General features: G+C 68.4%; 1 long non-coding RNA gene across 1 annotated transcript in view; it reads right to left on the bottom strand.

The window, feature by feature from the left end:
* Positions 1 to 15,359, bottom strand: part of LOC140387748 (uncharacterized) — a 96,446-nt gene that overhangs the window by 38,906 nt on the left and 42,181 nt on the right. The window lies entirely within an intron of this gene.

A 15,359-nucleotide genomic window follows, 5' to 3' on the forward strand; every position in this document is an offset into this window, starting at 1 on the left:
GTGGGCGTGGAGGTGAAGGTGGAGGTGGGGATGGGGTTGAAGGTGAAGGTGAAGATGGGGATGGGGGTGGAGGTGAAGGTGGAGGTAGGGATGGGGGTGGAAGTGAAGCTAGAGGTGGTGGGGGTGGGGGTGGAGGTGAAGGTGAAGGTGGGAATGGGGTGGAGGTGAAGGTGGAGGTGGGGATGGGGGTGGAGGTGAATGTGGAGGTGGGGATGGGGTTGAAGGTGAAGGTGAAGATGGGGATGGGGGTGGAGGTGAAGGTGGAGGTGGGGATGGGGTTGAAGGTGAAGGTGAAGATGGGGATGGGGGTGGAGGTGAAGGTGGAGGTGGGAATGGGGATGGGGTGAAGATGGGGGTGGGGCTGGGGGTGGAGGTGAAGGTGGAGATGGGGATGGGGTTGGAGGTGAAGATGGGGGTGGGGCTGGGGGTGGAGGTGAAGGTGGAGATGGGGATGGGGTGGAGGTGTAGGTGGGGATGGGGTTGGAGGTGCAGGTGGAGGTGGGAATGGGGATGAAGATGGGGGTGGAGGTGAAGGTGGAGGTGGTGATGGGGATGGGGGTGAAGGTGGGAATGGGGGTGTGGGTGAAGGTGGAGGTGGAGGTGGTGATGGGGATGGGGGTGAAGGTGGGAATAGGGGTGAGGATGAGGATGGGGATGGAGGTCGAGGCGGTGGGGATGGGGATGGGGTGAAGGTGGGAATGGGGGTGGGGATGGGGATGGGGGGTGGAGGTGGGAATAGGGGTGGGGGTGAAGGTGGGAATGGGGGTGGGGGTGGGGATGTGGTGGAGGTGGAGGTGGTAATGGGGATGGGGTTGGAGGTGGAGGTGGAGGTGGGGATGGGGTGAAGGTGGGAATGGGGGTGTGGGTGAAGGTGGAGGTGGAGGTGGTGATGGGGTTGGGGGTGAAGGACGGAATGGGGTGGGGATGGGGGTGGAGGTGGAGGTGGTGGGGATGGGGATCGGGGTGAAGGTGGGAATGGGGGTGGGGGTGGGGATGGGGTGGAGGTGGGAATGGGGGTGGAGGTTAGAATAGGGGTGGGGGTGAAGGTGGGAATGGGGGTGGGGATGGGGATGGGGTGGAGGTGGAGGTGGAGGTGGGAATGGGGATGGGGTGAAGGTGGAGGTGGAGGTGGAGGTGGTGATGGGGATGGGGGTGAAGGTGGGAATAGGGGTGGGGGTGAAGGTGGAGATGGAGGTGGGGATGGGGGTGTGGGTGAAGGTGGGAATAGGGGTGGGGGTGAAGGTGGGAATGGGGGTGGGGATGGGGATGGGGTGGAGGTGGAGGTGGGGCTGGGAATGGAGGTGGAGGTGGGGATGGGGATGGGGGTGAAGGTGGGAATGGGGGTGGGGATGGGATGGGGGTGAAGGTGGAGGTGGGGATGGGGGTGGCGGTGGACGTTGGGGTGGGGATGGGGGGTGGAGGTAAAGGAGGAGGTGAGGATATGGGTGGAGGTGGCAGTGGGGGGTGGGGATGGGGGTGGAGATGGACGTGGGGCTGGAGTTGGAGGTGGAAGTGGCGGTGGAGGAGAGGTTGGCTTGGGGATGGGGGTGCAGGTGGAGGTGGAGCTGGAGGTGGGGATGGGGGCGGAGGTGGAGGTGGGATGGGGTGGGGTTGGGGTTGGGGTCGAGGTGGAGGTGGGGATGGGGGTGGAGGTGGGATGGGGGTTGAGGTGGAGGTGGGATGTGGGTGGGGTTGGGGTTGTGGGTGGAGGTGGAGGTGGGATGGGGTAGGGTTGGGGATGGGGGGTGGAGGTGGAGGTGGAGGTGGGGGTGGGGTTGGGGTTCGGGGTGGAGGTGGAGGAGGAGGTGGATGTGGGGATGGGGGTGGAGGTGGGATGGGGTGGGGTTGGGGATGGGGGGTGGAGGTGGAGGTGGAGGTGGGGTGGATGTGGGGTGGAGGTGGAGGTGGAGATGAGGGTGGAGGTGGAGGTGGGATGGGGTGGGGTTGGGGATGGGGGGGTGGAGGTGGAAGTGGAGGTGGGGGTGGGGGTGGAGGTGGAGGTGGGATGGGGTGGGGTTGGGGATGGGGGGGTGGGGGTGGAGGTGGAGGTGGGATGGGGTGGGGTTGGGGATGGGGTGTGGAGGTGGAGGTGGAGGTGGGGATGCAGGGTGGTGGAGTGGGGTGGAGATGGAAGTGGAGGTGGAGGTGGGGATGGGGTGGAGGTGGGGATGGGGGTGGAGGTGTAGGTGGGATTGGGTGGGGTTGGGGATGGAGGGGTGGAGGAGGAGGTGGAGGTGGGGTTGAGAGTGGAGGTGGAGGTGGGGTGGGGTGGGGTTTGGGATGGGGGGGTGGAGTTGGGGATGCGGGGGTGGTGGAGGGGGTGGGGATGGGGGTGGAGTTGGAGGTGGAGGTGGGGGTGGAGGTGGATGTGGGGATGCGGGGGTGGTGGAGCTGGGGGTGGGGATCTGGGGTGGAGGTGGAGGTGGGGGTGGGGATGGGGTGTGGTGGAGGTGGGGGTGGGAATCTGGGGTGGAGGTGGGGTGGGGTTGGGGATGGGGGAGTGGAGGTGGAGGTGGGAATGGAGGGGGTGGTGGAGGTGGGGTGTGGATGGGGGTGTGGTGGAGGTGGGGGTGGGGATGGGTGGGTGGTGGGGGGGTGGATGGGGGCTGGTGGAGGTGGGTTGGGGATGGGGGGGAGGTGGAGCTGGGGTGGGGATGAGGGGGTGGTGGAGGTGGGGGTGAGGATGAGGGGGTGGTGGAGGTGGGGTGGGGATGGGGGGAGGTGGAGCTGGGGGTGGGGATGAGGGGGTGGTGGAGGTGGGGTGGGGATGGGGGAGGTGGAGCTGGGGGTGGGGATCTGTGGTGGAGGTGGAGGTGGGGGTGGGAATCTGGTGTGCAGGTGGGGATGCAGGTATGGTGGAGGGGGGTGGGGATGAGGGGGAGGTGGAGGTGGGGGTGGGGATGGGGGGCTGGTGAAGGTGGGGGTGGGGGTGGGGAGGGTGGTGGAGGTGGGGTGGGGCTGGGGGAAGATGGAGCTGGGGATCTGGGGTGGAGGTGGAGGTGGGATGGGGTGGGGTTGGGGATGGGGTGTGGAGGTGGAGGTGGAGGTGGGGATGCAGGGTGGTGGAGGGGCGGTGGAGATGGAAGTGGAGGCGGAGGTGGGGATGGGGTGGAGGTGGAGGTGGGGATGGGGGTGGAGGTGGAGGTGGGATTGGGTGGGGTTGGGGATGGGGGGGTGGAGTTGGGGATGCGGGGTTGGTGGAGGGGGTGGGGATGGGGGTGGAGTTGGAGGTGGAGGTGGGGGTGGAGGTGGATGTGGGGATGCGGGGGTGGTGGAGCTGGGGTGGGGATCTGGGGTGGAGGTGGAGGTGGGGGTGGGGATGGGGTGTGGTGGAGGTGGGGTTGGGAATCTGGGGTGGAGGTGGGGTGGGGTTGGGGATGGGGGAGTGGAGGTGGAGGTGGGAATGGAGGGGGTGGTGGAGGTGGGGTGTGGATGGGGGTGTGCTGGAGGTGGGGGTGGGGATGGGTGGGTGGTGGGGGGGTGGATGGGGGCTGGTGGAGGTGGGTTGGGGATGGGGGAGGTGGAGCTGGGGGTGAGGATGAGGGGGTGGTGGAGGTGGGGGTGGGGATGGGGGGCTGGTGAAGGTGGGGGTGGGGGTGGGGAGGGTGGTGGAGGTGGGGTGGGGCTGGGGGAAGATGGAGCTGGGGATCTGGGGTGGAGGTGGAGGTGGGGGTGGGGATGGGGCGGTGGTGGAGGTGCGGTGGGGCTGGGGGAAGGTGGAGCTGGGGGTGGGTATCTGGGGTGGAAGTGGAGGTGGGGGTGGGGATGGAGGTGTGGTGGAGGGGGGGTGGGGCTCAGGGGGAGGTGGAGGTGGGGGTGGGGAAGGAGTGAGGAGGTGGAGGTGGGGATGGGGGTGGAGGTGGAGGTGGAGGTGGGGGTGGAGGTGGATGTGGGGATGCGGGGGTGGTGGAGCTGGGGGTGGGAATCTGGGGTGGAGGTGGGGTGGGGTTGGGGATGGGGGAGTGGAGGTGGAGGTGGGAATGGAGGGGGTGGTGGAGGTGGGGTGGGGGTGTGGTGGAGGTGGGGGTGGGGATGGGTGGGTGGTGGGGGTGTGGATGGGGGCTGGTTGAGGTGGGTTGGGGATGGGGGGAGGTGGAGCTGGGGGTGGGGATGAGGGGGTGGTGGAGGTGGGGGTGAGGATGAGGGGCTGGTGGAGGTGGGGTGGGGATGGGGGGAGGTGGAGCTGGGGGTGGGGATTAGGGGGTGGTGGAGGTGGGGTGGGGATGGGGGAGGTGGAGCTGGGGGTGGGGATCTGTGGTGGAGGTGGAGGTGGGGGTGGGAATCTGGTGTGGAGGTGGGGATGCAGGTATGGTGTAGGGGGGTGGGGATGAGGGGGAGGTGGAGGTGGGGGTGTGGATGGGGTGAGGAAGTGGAGGTGGGGGTGGGGAGGTGGGGTAGGTAGAGGTGGGGGTGAAGATGGGGAGTGGAGCTGGAGGTGGGGGTGGGGAAGGGGGGTGAAGGTGGAGGTGGGGGTGGGGATGGGGGAGGTTGAGGTGGGGGTGGGGATGGGGGAGGTGGAGGTGGGGGTGAGGATGGGGTTGGAGGTGGAGGTGGCGGTGGGGAAGGGGGGTGGAGGTGGAGGTGGGGGTGTGGATGGGGGGAGGTTGAGGTGCGCGTGGGGATGGGGGAGGTGGAGGAGGTGGGGAGGATGGGGGGTGGTGGTGGAGGTGGGGGTGGGAAGGGGGTGGAGGTGGGGGTGGTGATGGGTCGGGGGTGGTGGAGGGGGTGGAGATGGAGGTAGAGGTGGAGGTGGGGGTGGGGGTGGTGGAGGGGGTGGAGATAGAGGTGGAGGTGTAGGTGGGGGAGGGGGTGGTGGAGGGGGTGGAGATGGAGGTGGAGGTGGAGGTGGGATGGGGTGGTGGTGGAGGCGGGATGGGGTGGGGTTGGGGATGGGGGGGTGGAGGAGGAGGTGGAGGTGGGGGTGGGAGTGGAGGTGGAGGTGGGATGGGGTGGGGTTGGGGATGGTGGGGTGGAGGTGGAGCTGGGGGTGGGGATGAGGGGGTGGTGGAGGTGGGGGTGAGGATGAGGGGCTGGTGGAGGTGGGGTGGGGATGGGGGGAGGTGGAGCTGGGGGTGGGGATTAGGGGGTGGTGGAGGTGGGGTGGGGATGGGGGAGGTGGAGCTGGGGGTGGGGATCTGTGGTGGAGGTGGAGGTGGGGGTGGGAATCTGGTGTGGAGGTGGGGATGCAGGTATGGTGTAGGGGGGTGGGGATGAGGGGGAGGTGGAGGTGGGGGTGTGGATGGGGTGAGGAAGTGGAGGTGGGGGTGGGGAGGTGGGGTAGGTAGAGGTGGGGGTGAAGATGGGGAGTGGAGCTGGAGGTGGGGGTGGGGAAGGGGGGTGAAGGTGGAGGTGGGGGTGGGGATGGGGGAGGTTGAGGTGGGGGTGGGGATGGGGGAGGTGGAGGTGGGGGTGAGGATGGGGTTGGAGGTGGAGGTGGCGGTGGGGAAGGGGGGTGGAGGTGGAGGTGGGGGTGGGGATGGGGGGAGGTTGAGGTGCGCGTGGGGATGGGGGAGGTGGAGGAGGTGGGGAGGATGGGGGGTGGTGGTGGAGGTGGGGGTGGGAAGGGGGTGGAGGTGGGGGTGGTGATGGGTCGGGGGTGGTGGAGGGGGTGGAGATGGAGGTAGAGGTGGAGGTGGGGGTGGGGGTGGTGGAGGGGGTGGAGATAGAGGTGGAGGTGTAGGTGGGGGAGGGGGTGGTGGAGGGGGTGGAGATGGAGGTGGAGGTGGAGGTGGGGATGGGGTGGTGGTGGAGGTGGGATGGGGTGGGGTTGGGGATGGGGGGGTGGAGGAGGAGGTGGAGGTGGGGGTGGGAGTGGAGGTGGAGGTGGGATGGGGTGGGGTTGGGGATGGTGGGGTGGAGGTGGGGATGCGGGGGTGGTGGAGGGGGGTGGGGATGGGGGTGGAGGTGGAGGTGGAGGTGGGGGTGGAGGTGGATGTGGGGATGCGGTGAGGTGGAGCTGGGGGTGGGGATCTGGGGTGGAGGTGGGGGTGGGGATGGGGTGTGGTAGAGGTGGGGGTTGGAATCTGGGGTGGAGGTGGGGTGGGGTTGGAGATGGGGGAGTGGAGGTGGAGGTGGGAATGGAGGGGGTGGTGGAGATGGGGGTGGGGATGGGGGTGTGGTGGAGGTGGGGGTGGGGATGGGTGGGTGGTGGAGGTGTGGATGGGGGCTGGTGGGTTGGGGATGGGGGGAGGTGGAGCTGGGGGTGGGGATGAGGGGGTGGTGGAGGTGGGGGTGAGGGTGAGGGGGTGGTGGAGTTGGGGTGGGGATGGGGAGGAGGTGGAGCTGGGGGTGGGGATGAGGGGAGGTGGAGGTGGGGTGGGGATGAGGGAGGTGGAGCTGGGGGTGGGGATCTGTGGTGGAGGTGGAGGTGGGAATGCAGGTATGGTGCAGGGGGTGGGGATGAGGGGAGGTGGAGGTGGGGGTGGGGATGGGGGGCTGGTGAAGGTGGGGGTGGGGATGGGGAGGGTGGGGGAGGTGTGGTGGGGCTGGGGGAAGATGGAGCTGGGGATCTGGGGTGGAGGTGGAGGTGGGGTGGGGATGGTGTGGTGGTGGAGCTGGGGTGGGGCTGGGGGAAGGTTGAGCTGGGGCTGGGGATCTGGTGCAGAGGTGGAGGTGGGGGTGGGGATGGAGGTGTGGTGGAGGGGGGGTGGGGATCAGGGGGAGGTGGAGGTGGGGGTGGGGAAGGGGCGTGGAGGTGCAGGTGGGGGTGGGGAGGGGTTGGGGTTGGGGTCGAGGTGGAGGTGGAGGTGGGGATGGGGTGGAGGTGGAGGTGGGATGGGGTGGGGTTGGGGTTGTGGGTGGAGGTGGAGGTGGGGATGGGGGTGGAGGTGGGATGGGGTGGGGTTGGGGATGGGGGGTGGAGGTGGAGGTGGAGGTGGGGGTGGGGTTGGGGTTCGGGGTGGAGGTGGAGGAGGAGGTAGATGTGGGGATGGGGGTGGAGGTGGGATGGGGTGGGGTTGGGGATGGGGGGTGGAGGTGGAGGTGGAGGTGGGGTGGATGTGGGGTGGAGGTGGAGGTGGGGATGAGGGTGGAGGTGGAGGTGGGATGGGGTGGGGTTGGGGATGGGGGGGTGGAGGTGGAAGTGGAGGTGGGGGTGGGGGTGGAGGTGGAGGTGGGATGGGGTGGGGTTGGGGATGGGGGGGTGGAGGTGGAGGTGGAGGTGGGGGTGGGAGTGGAGGTGGAGGTGGGATGGGGTGGGGTTGGGGATGGGGTGTGGAGGTGGAGGTGGAGGTGGGGATGCAGGGTGGTGGAGGGGGGTGGAGATGGAAGTGGAGGTGGAGGTGGGGATGGGGTGGAGGTTGAGGTGGGGATGGGGGTGGAGGTGGAGGTGGGATTGTGTGGGGTTGCGGATGGAGGGGTGGAGGAGGAGGTGGAGGTGGGGGTGAGAGTGGAGGTGGAGGTGGGATGGGGTGGGGTTGGGGTTGGGGGGGTGGAGTTGGGGATGTGGGGGTGGTGGAGGGGGTGGGGGTGGGGGTGGAGGTGGAGGTGGAGGTGGGGGTGGAGGTGGATGTGGGGATGCGGGGGTGGTGGAGCTGGGGGTGGGGATCTGGGGTGGAGGTGGAGGTGGGGGTGGGGATGGGGTGTGGTGGAGGTGTGGGTGGGAATCTGGGGTGGAGGTGGGGTGGGGTTGGGGATGGGGGAGTGGAGGTGGAGGTGGGAATGGAGGGGGTGGTGGAGGTGGGGTGGGGATGGGGGTGTGGTGGAGGTGGGGGTGGGGATGGGTGGGTGGTGGGGGTGTGGATGGGGCTGGTGGAGGTGGGTTGGGGATGGGGGGGAGGTGGAGCTGGGGGTGGGGATGAGGGGTGGTGGAGGTGGGGGTGAGGATGAGGGGGTGGGGAGGTGGGGTGGGGATGGGGAGCAGGTGGAGCTGGGGGTGGGGATGAGGGGGTGGTGGAGGTGGGGTGGGGATGGGGGAGGTGGAGCTGGGGGTGGGGATCTGTGGTGGAGGTGGAGGTGGGGGTGGGAATCTGGTGTGGAGGTGGGGATGCAGGTATGGTGTAGGGGGGTGCGATGAGGGGGAGGTGGAGGGGGGTGGGGATGGGGGTGGAGGTGGAGGTGGAGGTGGGGGTGGCGGTGGATGTGGGGATGCGGGGGAGGTGGAGCTGGGGTGGGGATCTGGGGTGGAGGTGGAGGTGGGGGTGGGAATGGGGTGTGGTGGAGGTGGGGGTTGGAATCTGGGGTGGAGGTGGGGTGGGGTTGGAGATGGGGGAGTGGAGGTGGAGATGGGAATGGAGGGGGTGGTGGAGATGGGGGTGGGGATGGGGGTGTGGTGGAGGTTGGGGTGGGGATGGGTGGGTGGTGGGGGTGTGGATGGGGGCTGGTGGAGGTGGGTTGGGGATGGGGGGAGGTGGAGCTGGGGGTGGGGATGGAGTTGGAGGTGCAGGTGGCGGTGGGGAAGGGGGGTGGAGGTGGAGGTGGGGGTGGGGATGGGGGAGGTCGAGGTGCGCGTGGGGATGGGGGGAGGTGGAGGTGGTGGGGAGGATGGCGGGTGGAGGTGGAGGTGGGGGTGGGGAAGGGGGTGGAGGTGGGGGTGGTGATGGGGGGAGGTTGAGGTGGGGGTGGGGATGGGGGGAGGAGGTGGAGGTGGGTTTGGGGAAGGGGGTGGAGGTGGAGGTGGGGGTGGGGAAGGGGGGTGGAGGTGGAGGTGGGGGTGGGGGTGGGGAGGAGGTTGAGGTGTGGGTGAGGATGGGGGGTGGAGGTGGAGGTGGGGGTGGGGTAGGGGGGTGGAGGTGGGAGTGGGGATGGGGAGGGGGAGGGGGAGGTGGAGATGGAGGTGGAGGTGGAGGTGGGGGTGGGGGTGGTGGAGGGGGTGGAGATGGAGGTGGAGGTGGAGGTGGGGATGGGGTGGTGGTGGAGGCGGGATGGGGTGGGGTTGGGGATGGGGGGGTGGAGGAGGAGGTGGAGGTGGGTTTGGGAGTGGAGGTGGAGGTGGGATGGGGTGGGGTTGGGGATGGTGGGGTGGAGGTAGGGATGCGGGGGTGGTGGAGGGGGGTGGGGATCTGGGGTGAAGGTGGAGGTGGGGGTGGGGATGGGGTGTGATGGAGGTGGGGGTTGGAATCTGGGGTGGAGGTGGGGTGGGGTTGGAGATGGGGGAGTGGAGGTGGAGGTGGGAATGAAGGGGGTGGTGAAGATGGGGGTGGGGATGGGGGTGTGGTGGAGGTGGGGGTGGGGATGGGTGGGTGGTGGGGGTGTGGATGGGGGCTGGTGGAGGTGGGTTGGGGATGGGGGGGAGGTGGAGCTGGGGGTGGGGATGTGGGGGTGGTGGAGGTGGGGGTGAGGGTGAGGGGGTGGTGGAGGTGGGGTGGGGATGGGGGGGAGGTGGAGCTGGGGGTGGGGATGAGGGGGTGGTGGAGGTGGGGTGGGGATGAGGGAGGTGGAGCTGGGGTGGGGATCTGTGGTGGAGGTGGAGGTGGGGGTGGGAATCTGGGGTGGAGGTGGGGGTGGGAATGCAGGTATGGTGTAGGGGGGTGGGGATGAGGGGAGGTGGAGGTGGGGGTGGGGATGGGGGGCTGGTGAAGGTGGGGGTGGAGATGGGGAGGGTGGTGGAGGTGTGGTGGGGCTGGGGGAAGATGGAGCTGGGGATCTGGGGTGGAGGTGGAGGTGGGGTGGGGATGGTGTGGTGGTGGAGGTGGGGTGGGGCTGGGGGAAGGTGGAGCTGGGGGTGGGGATCTGGTGCGGAGGTGGAGGTGGGGGTGGGGATGGAGGTGTGGTGGAGGGGGTTGGGGATCAGGGGGAGGTGGAGGTGGGGGTGGGGAAGGGGCGTGGAGGTGGAGGTGGGGGTGGGGAGGTGGGGGGGTAGAGGTGGGGGTGAGGATGGGGGGTTGAGGAGGAGGTGGGGGTGGGGAAGGGGGGTGGAGGAGGAGGTGGGGGTGGGGGTGGGGGGGAGTTTGAGGTGCGGGTGGGGATGGGGGAGGTGGAGGTGGGGGAGGATGGGGGGTGGAGGTGGAGGTGGGGGTGGGAAAGGGGGGTGGAGGTGGAGGTGGGGTTGGGGAAGGGGGGTAGAGGTGGAGGTGGGGGTGGGGAAGGGGGGTGGAGGTGGAGGTGAGGGTGGGGATGGGGCTGAGGTTGAGGTGGGGGTGAGGATGGGGGGTGGAGGTGGGAGTGGGGTAGGGGGGTGGAGGTGGGGGTGGGGATGGGGGAGGGGGAGGTGGAGGTGGGGATGGGGGGTGGAGGTGGAGGTGGGGGTGGGGGTGGGGATGAGGGGTGGGGATGGGGGTGGAGGTGGGGGTGGGGGTGGGGATGGGGGGTGCGGATGGGGGGTGGAGGTGGAGGTGGGGGTGGGGATGGGGGGTGGTTGAGGAGGGGTTGGGGATGGGGAGGTTGATGTGGGGGTGGGGATGGGGGAGGGGGAGGTGGGGGTGGGGTAGGGGGTGGAGGTGGAGGTGGCGGTGAGGATAGGGGAGGTTGAGGTGGGGGTGGGGATGGGGGGGAGGTTGAGGTGGGGGTGGGGATGGGGAGAGGGTGAGGTGGGGAAGCGGGGTGGAGGTGGAGGTGGGGGTGGGGATGGGGGGAGGGTGAAGTGGGGGTGGGGATGGGGCGGAGGTTGAGGTGGGGGTGGGTAAGGGGGGAGGGTCAGGTGTGGGTGGGGATGGGGGGGAGGTTGAGATGGGGGTAGGGATGGGGGGAGGTTGAGGTGGGAGTGGGGATGGGGGAGGGGGATGTGGGGGTTGGGAAGGGGGGTGGAGGTGGAGGTGGGGGTGGGGATGGGGGGCTGGTGAAGGTGGGGTTGGGGATGGGGAGGGTGGTGGAGGTGGGGTGGGGCTGGGGGCAGATGGAGCTGGGGATCTGGGGTGGAGGTGGATGTGGGGGTGGGGATGGGGTGGTGGTGGAGGTGGGTGGGGCTGGGGGAAGGTGGAGCTGGGGGTGGGGATCTGGGGTGGAGTTGGAGGTGGGGGTGGGGATAGGGGTGTGGTGGAGGGGGGGTGGGGATAAAGGGGAGGTGGAGGTGGAGGTGGGGAAGGGGCGTGGATGTGGAGGTGGGGGTGGGAAGGTGGGGGAGGTAGGGGTGGGGGTGAGGATGGGGGGTGGAGCTGGAGGTGGGGGTGGGGATGGGGGGCAGGTGGAGGTGGGGGTGGGGATGGGGAGGTTGCGGTGCGGGTTGGGATGGGGGGGAGGTGGAGGTGGGGGTGAGGATGGGGGGTGGAGGTGGAGGTGGGGGTGAGGAAGGGGGGTGGAGGTGGAGGTGGTGTTGGGGATGGAGGGGAGGTTGAGGTGGGGGTGGGGATGGGGGGTGGAGGTGGAGGTGGGGTTGGGGAAGGGTGGTGGAGGTGGAGGTGGGGGCGGGGAAGGGGGATGGAGGTGGAGGTGGTTGTGGGGATGGGGAGGAGGTTGAGGTGGGGGTGAGGATGGGGGGTGGAGGTGGGGGTGGGGAAGGGGGTGGAGGTGGTGGTGGGGGTGGGGATGGGGGAGGGGAGGTGGGGGTGGGGATGGGGGGTGGAGGTGGAGGTGGGGGTGGGGATGGGGGGTGGGGATGGGGGGTGGAGGTTGGGGTGGGGTGGGGATGGGGGGTTCGGATGGGGGGTGGAGATGGAGGTGGGGGTGGGGATGGGGGTGGAGGTGGAGGTGGGGTTGGAGAAGGGGGTGGAGGTGGAGGTGAGGGCGGGGAAGGGGGATGGAGGTGGAGGTGGGGGTGGGGATGGGGAGGAGGTTGAGGTGGGGGTGACGATGGGGGTGGAGGTGGAGGTGGGGGTGGGGAAGGGGGTGGAGATGGAGGTGGGGGTGGGGATGGGGGAGGGGGAGGTGTGGGTGGGGATGGGGAGGGTGAGGTGTGGGTGGGGATGGGGGGAGGGTGAGGTGGTGGTGCGGATGGGGTGGAGGTGGGGGTGGGGATGGGGGGGAGGTTGAGATGGGGGTGGGGATGGGGTGGTTGAGGAGGGAGTGGTGATGGGGGAGGGGGGTGGAGGTGGAGGTGGGGTGGGGATGGGGAGGTGGAGCTGGTGGTGGGGATGAGGGGATGGTGGAGGTGGGGTGGGGATGGAGCAGGTGGAGCTGGGGTGGGGATCTGTGGTGGAGGTGGAGGTGGTGGTGGGAATCTGGGGTGGAGGTGGGGGTGGGGATGCAGGTATGGTGTAGTGGGGTGGGGATGAGGGGGAGGTGGAGGTGGGGATCTGTGGTGGAGGTGGAGGTGGGGGTGGGAATCTGGGGTGGAGGTGGGGGTTGGGATGGGGGTTGGTGAAGGTTGGGATGGGGAGGGTGGTGAAGGTGGGGTGGGGCTGTGGGACGATGGAGCTGGGGATCTGGGGTGGAGGTGGAGGTGGGGGTGGGGATGGGGTGGTGGTGGAGGTGGGGTGGGGCTGGGGGAAGGTGGAGCTGGGGGTGGGGGTCTGGGGTGGAGGTGGGGGTGGGGATGGGGGTGAGGTGAAGGGGATCAGGGGGAGGTGGAGGTGGGGGTGGGGAAGGGGCGTGGATGTGGCGATGGGGGTGGTGAGGTGGGGGAGATCGGGGTGGGGGTGAGGATGGGGGGTGGAGGTGGAGGTGGGGGTGGGGAAGGGTGTTGGAGGTGGAGGTGGGGGTGGGGATGGGGGAGGTTGAAGTGGGGGTGGGGATGGGGGGAGGTGGAGGTGGGGGTGTGGATGGGGTTGGAGGTGGAGGTGGGGGTGGGGAAGGGGGGTGAAGGTGGAGGTGGGGGTGGGGATGGGGGGAGGTTGAGGTGGGGGTGGGCATGGGGGGTGGAGGTGGAGGTGGGGTTGGGGAAGGGGGGTGAAGGTGGAGGTGGGGGTGGGGAAAGTGGGTGGAGGTGGAGGTGGGGGTGGGGTTGGGGAGGAGGTTGAGGTGGGGGTGAGGATGGGGGGTGGAGGTGGAGGTGGGGGTGGGGAAGGGGGGGTGGGGAGGTGGGGGTGGGGGTGGGGATGGGGTGTGGGGATGGGGGGTGGAGGTTGGGGTGGGGGGTGCTGATGGGGGGTGGTTGAGGTGGGGGTGGGGATGGGGGAGGTTGATGTGGGGGTGGGGTTGGGGGAGGAGGAGGTGGGGGTGGGCAATGGGGGTGGAGGTGGAGGTGGGGGTGAGGATGCGGGGAGGTTGAGGTGGGGGTGGGGATGGGGAGGTTGAGGTGGGGGTGGGGGTGGGGAGAGGGTGAGGTGGGGGTGGGGAAGGGGGGTGGAGGTGGAGGTGGGGGTGGGGATGGGGGAGGTGGAGCTGGGGGTGGGGATGAGGGGGTGGTGGAGGTGGGGTGGGGATGGGGCAGGTGGAGCTGGGGTGGGGATCTGTGGTTGAGGTGGAGGTGGGGGTGGGAATCTGGGGTGGAGGTGGGGGTGGGGATGGGGGGCTGGTGAAGGTGGGGATGGGGAGGGTGGTGGAGGTGGGGTGGGGCTGGGGGATGATGGAGCTGGGGATCTGGGGTGGAGGTGGAGGTGGGGATGGGGCGGTGGTGGAGGTGGGGTGGGGCTGGGGGAAGGTGGAGCTGGTGGTGGGGATCTGGGGTGGAGGTGGAGGTGGGAGTGGGGATGGGGGTGTGGTGGAGGGGATCAGGGGGAGGTGGAGTTGGGGGTGGGGAAGGGGCGTGGATGTGGAGGTGGGGGTGGGGAGGTGGGGCAGGTAGGGGTGGGGGTGAGGATGGGGGGTGGAGGTGGAGGTGGGGGTGGGGAAGGGGGTTGTGTGGTGGAGGTGGGGGTGGGGATGGGGGGGTGGGGATGGGGGAGGTGGAGGTGGGGGTGAGGATTGGGTTGGAGGTGTAGGTGGGGGTGGGGATGGGGAGGAGGTTAAGGTGGGGGTGAGGATGGGGGTGGAGGTGGGGGTGGGGAAGGGGGGGTGGAGGTGGAGGTGGGGGTGGGGATGGGGGGGAGGGGGCGTTGGAGGTGGGGGTGGGGGTGGCGATGGGGGTGCGGATGGGGGGTGGAGGTGGCGGTGGGGGTGGGGATGGGGGGTGGCTGAGGTGGGGGTGGGGATGGGGAGTTTGATGTGGGGGTGGGGATGGGTGGTGGAGGTGGGGGTGGGGAAGGGGGGGTGGAGGTGGAGGTGGGGGTATGGATGGGGGTGGAGGTTGAGCAAATCAGTCGGGCATCGCGCCGCCCCAAAGATGCGGAGCATTCCGCACCTTTGGGGGCCGAGCCGAAAAGGCCTTTGGTGCCCCGCCAGCTGGCGCGGAAATGACATCTCCGGGCGGCGCATGCGCGGGAGCATCAGCGGCCGCTGACGGCATTCCCGCGCATGCGCATTGGAGGGAGTCTCTTCCGCCTCCGCCATGGTGGAGACCGTGGCGGAGGCGGAAGAGAAAGAGTGCCCCCACGGCACAGGCCCGCCCGCGGATCGGTGGGCCCCGATCGCGAGCCAGGCCACCGTGGGGGCACCCCCCGGGGCCAGATCTCCCCAGGTCCCGGAGCCCGTCCGCGCCGCCTTGTCCCGCCGGTAAGGTAGGTGGTTTAATTTACGCCGGCGGGACAGGCATTTTAGCGGCGGGACTTTGGCCCATCCGGGCCGGAGAATCGCGGGGGGTGGCCCGCCAACTGGCGCGGCGCGATTCCCGCCCCCGCCGAATATCCGGTGGTGGAGAATTCGGCAACCGGCGGGGGCGGGATTCACGCCAGCCCCCGGCGATTCTCCGACCCGGCGGGGAGTCGGAGAATCTCGCCCATTGAAAGCAGTTCAGAGAACTATAGAATCCCTGCAGTGCAGACTGTCTCCATTGATCCCATCAGGTTTGCATCGACTCTCCGAAAGAACACCCTACCTAGGCCCACTGCTCAGCCCTATCCCGTTAACCCCTCCTAACTTGTACGACCTTGGACACTAAGGAGCAATTTAGCAAGGCCAATCCACCTAACCTGAACATCTTTGGACTGTGGGTGGAAATCGGAGCACCCGGAGGAAATGTTGCCTTTCTTTTCCTGTGGCTCTGCTCTAACTACGGCAATCAGTGGGTTTGCCCTTCTTTCTTTGATATCTATATGCTAATGCTCAGAGTCACCAGGTATCAAATGATACCACCACAAGGTTCAACTGGCTATCGATCAAAGAGCCAAACACCAGTTAGTTAGTTCAAGGCAAGGGTACTTTATTTACACACAATTAGTCATGCAACATAAACACTACTAGTTAACTACACCTATCGACTAAGACAACCTGTACTTAATGTCAGGCACCCGGCTTAGGTCAGAGGAACAGTGGCCGCTGTCCGATTCTGGATCTATCGAGTCTGGAGAAGTAACTGCTGCTCAGCTAGGCTCATCCGTCTGGTAGCGAGCGTTGAACTTGGACTTGCTTCTGGTGGTGCGATTGGAGATGGACGTTACCGGGGCGCCAGGTCCAAAAGAGGACGAACATATGGCGCACTGTCTTCTTATACGTGGGGGTTTTCGCGCTCTTTTGGGCGGTCCTTCAGTTTGGACCCCACTAATTGGTGATCCCTGATCACTCTGTTTGAT

This window comes from Scyliorhinus torazame, chromosome 13 (genome assembly GCF_047496885.1).
Source record: "Scyliorhinus torazame isolate Kashiwa2021f chromosome 13, sScyTor2.1, whole genome shotgun sequence".
NCBI lineage: Eukaryota > Metazoa > Chordata > Chondrichthyes > Carcharhiniformes > Scyliorhinidae > Scyliorhinus > Scyliorhinus torazame.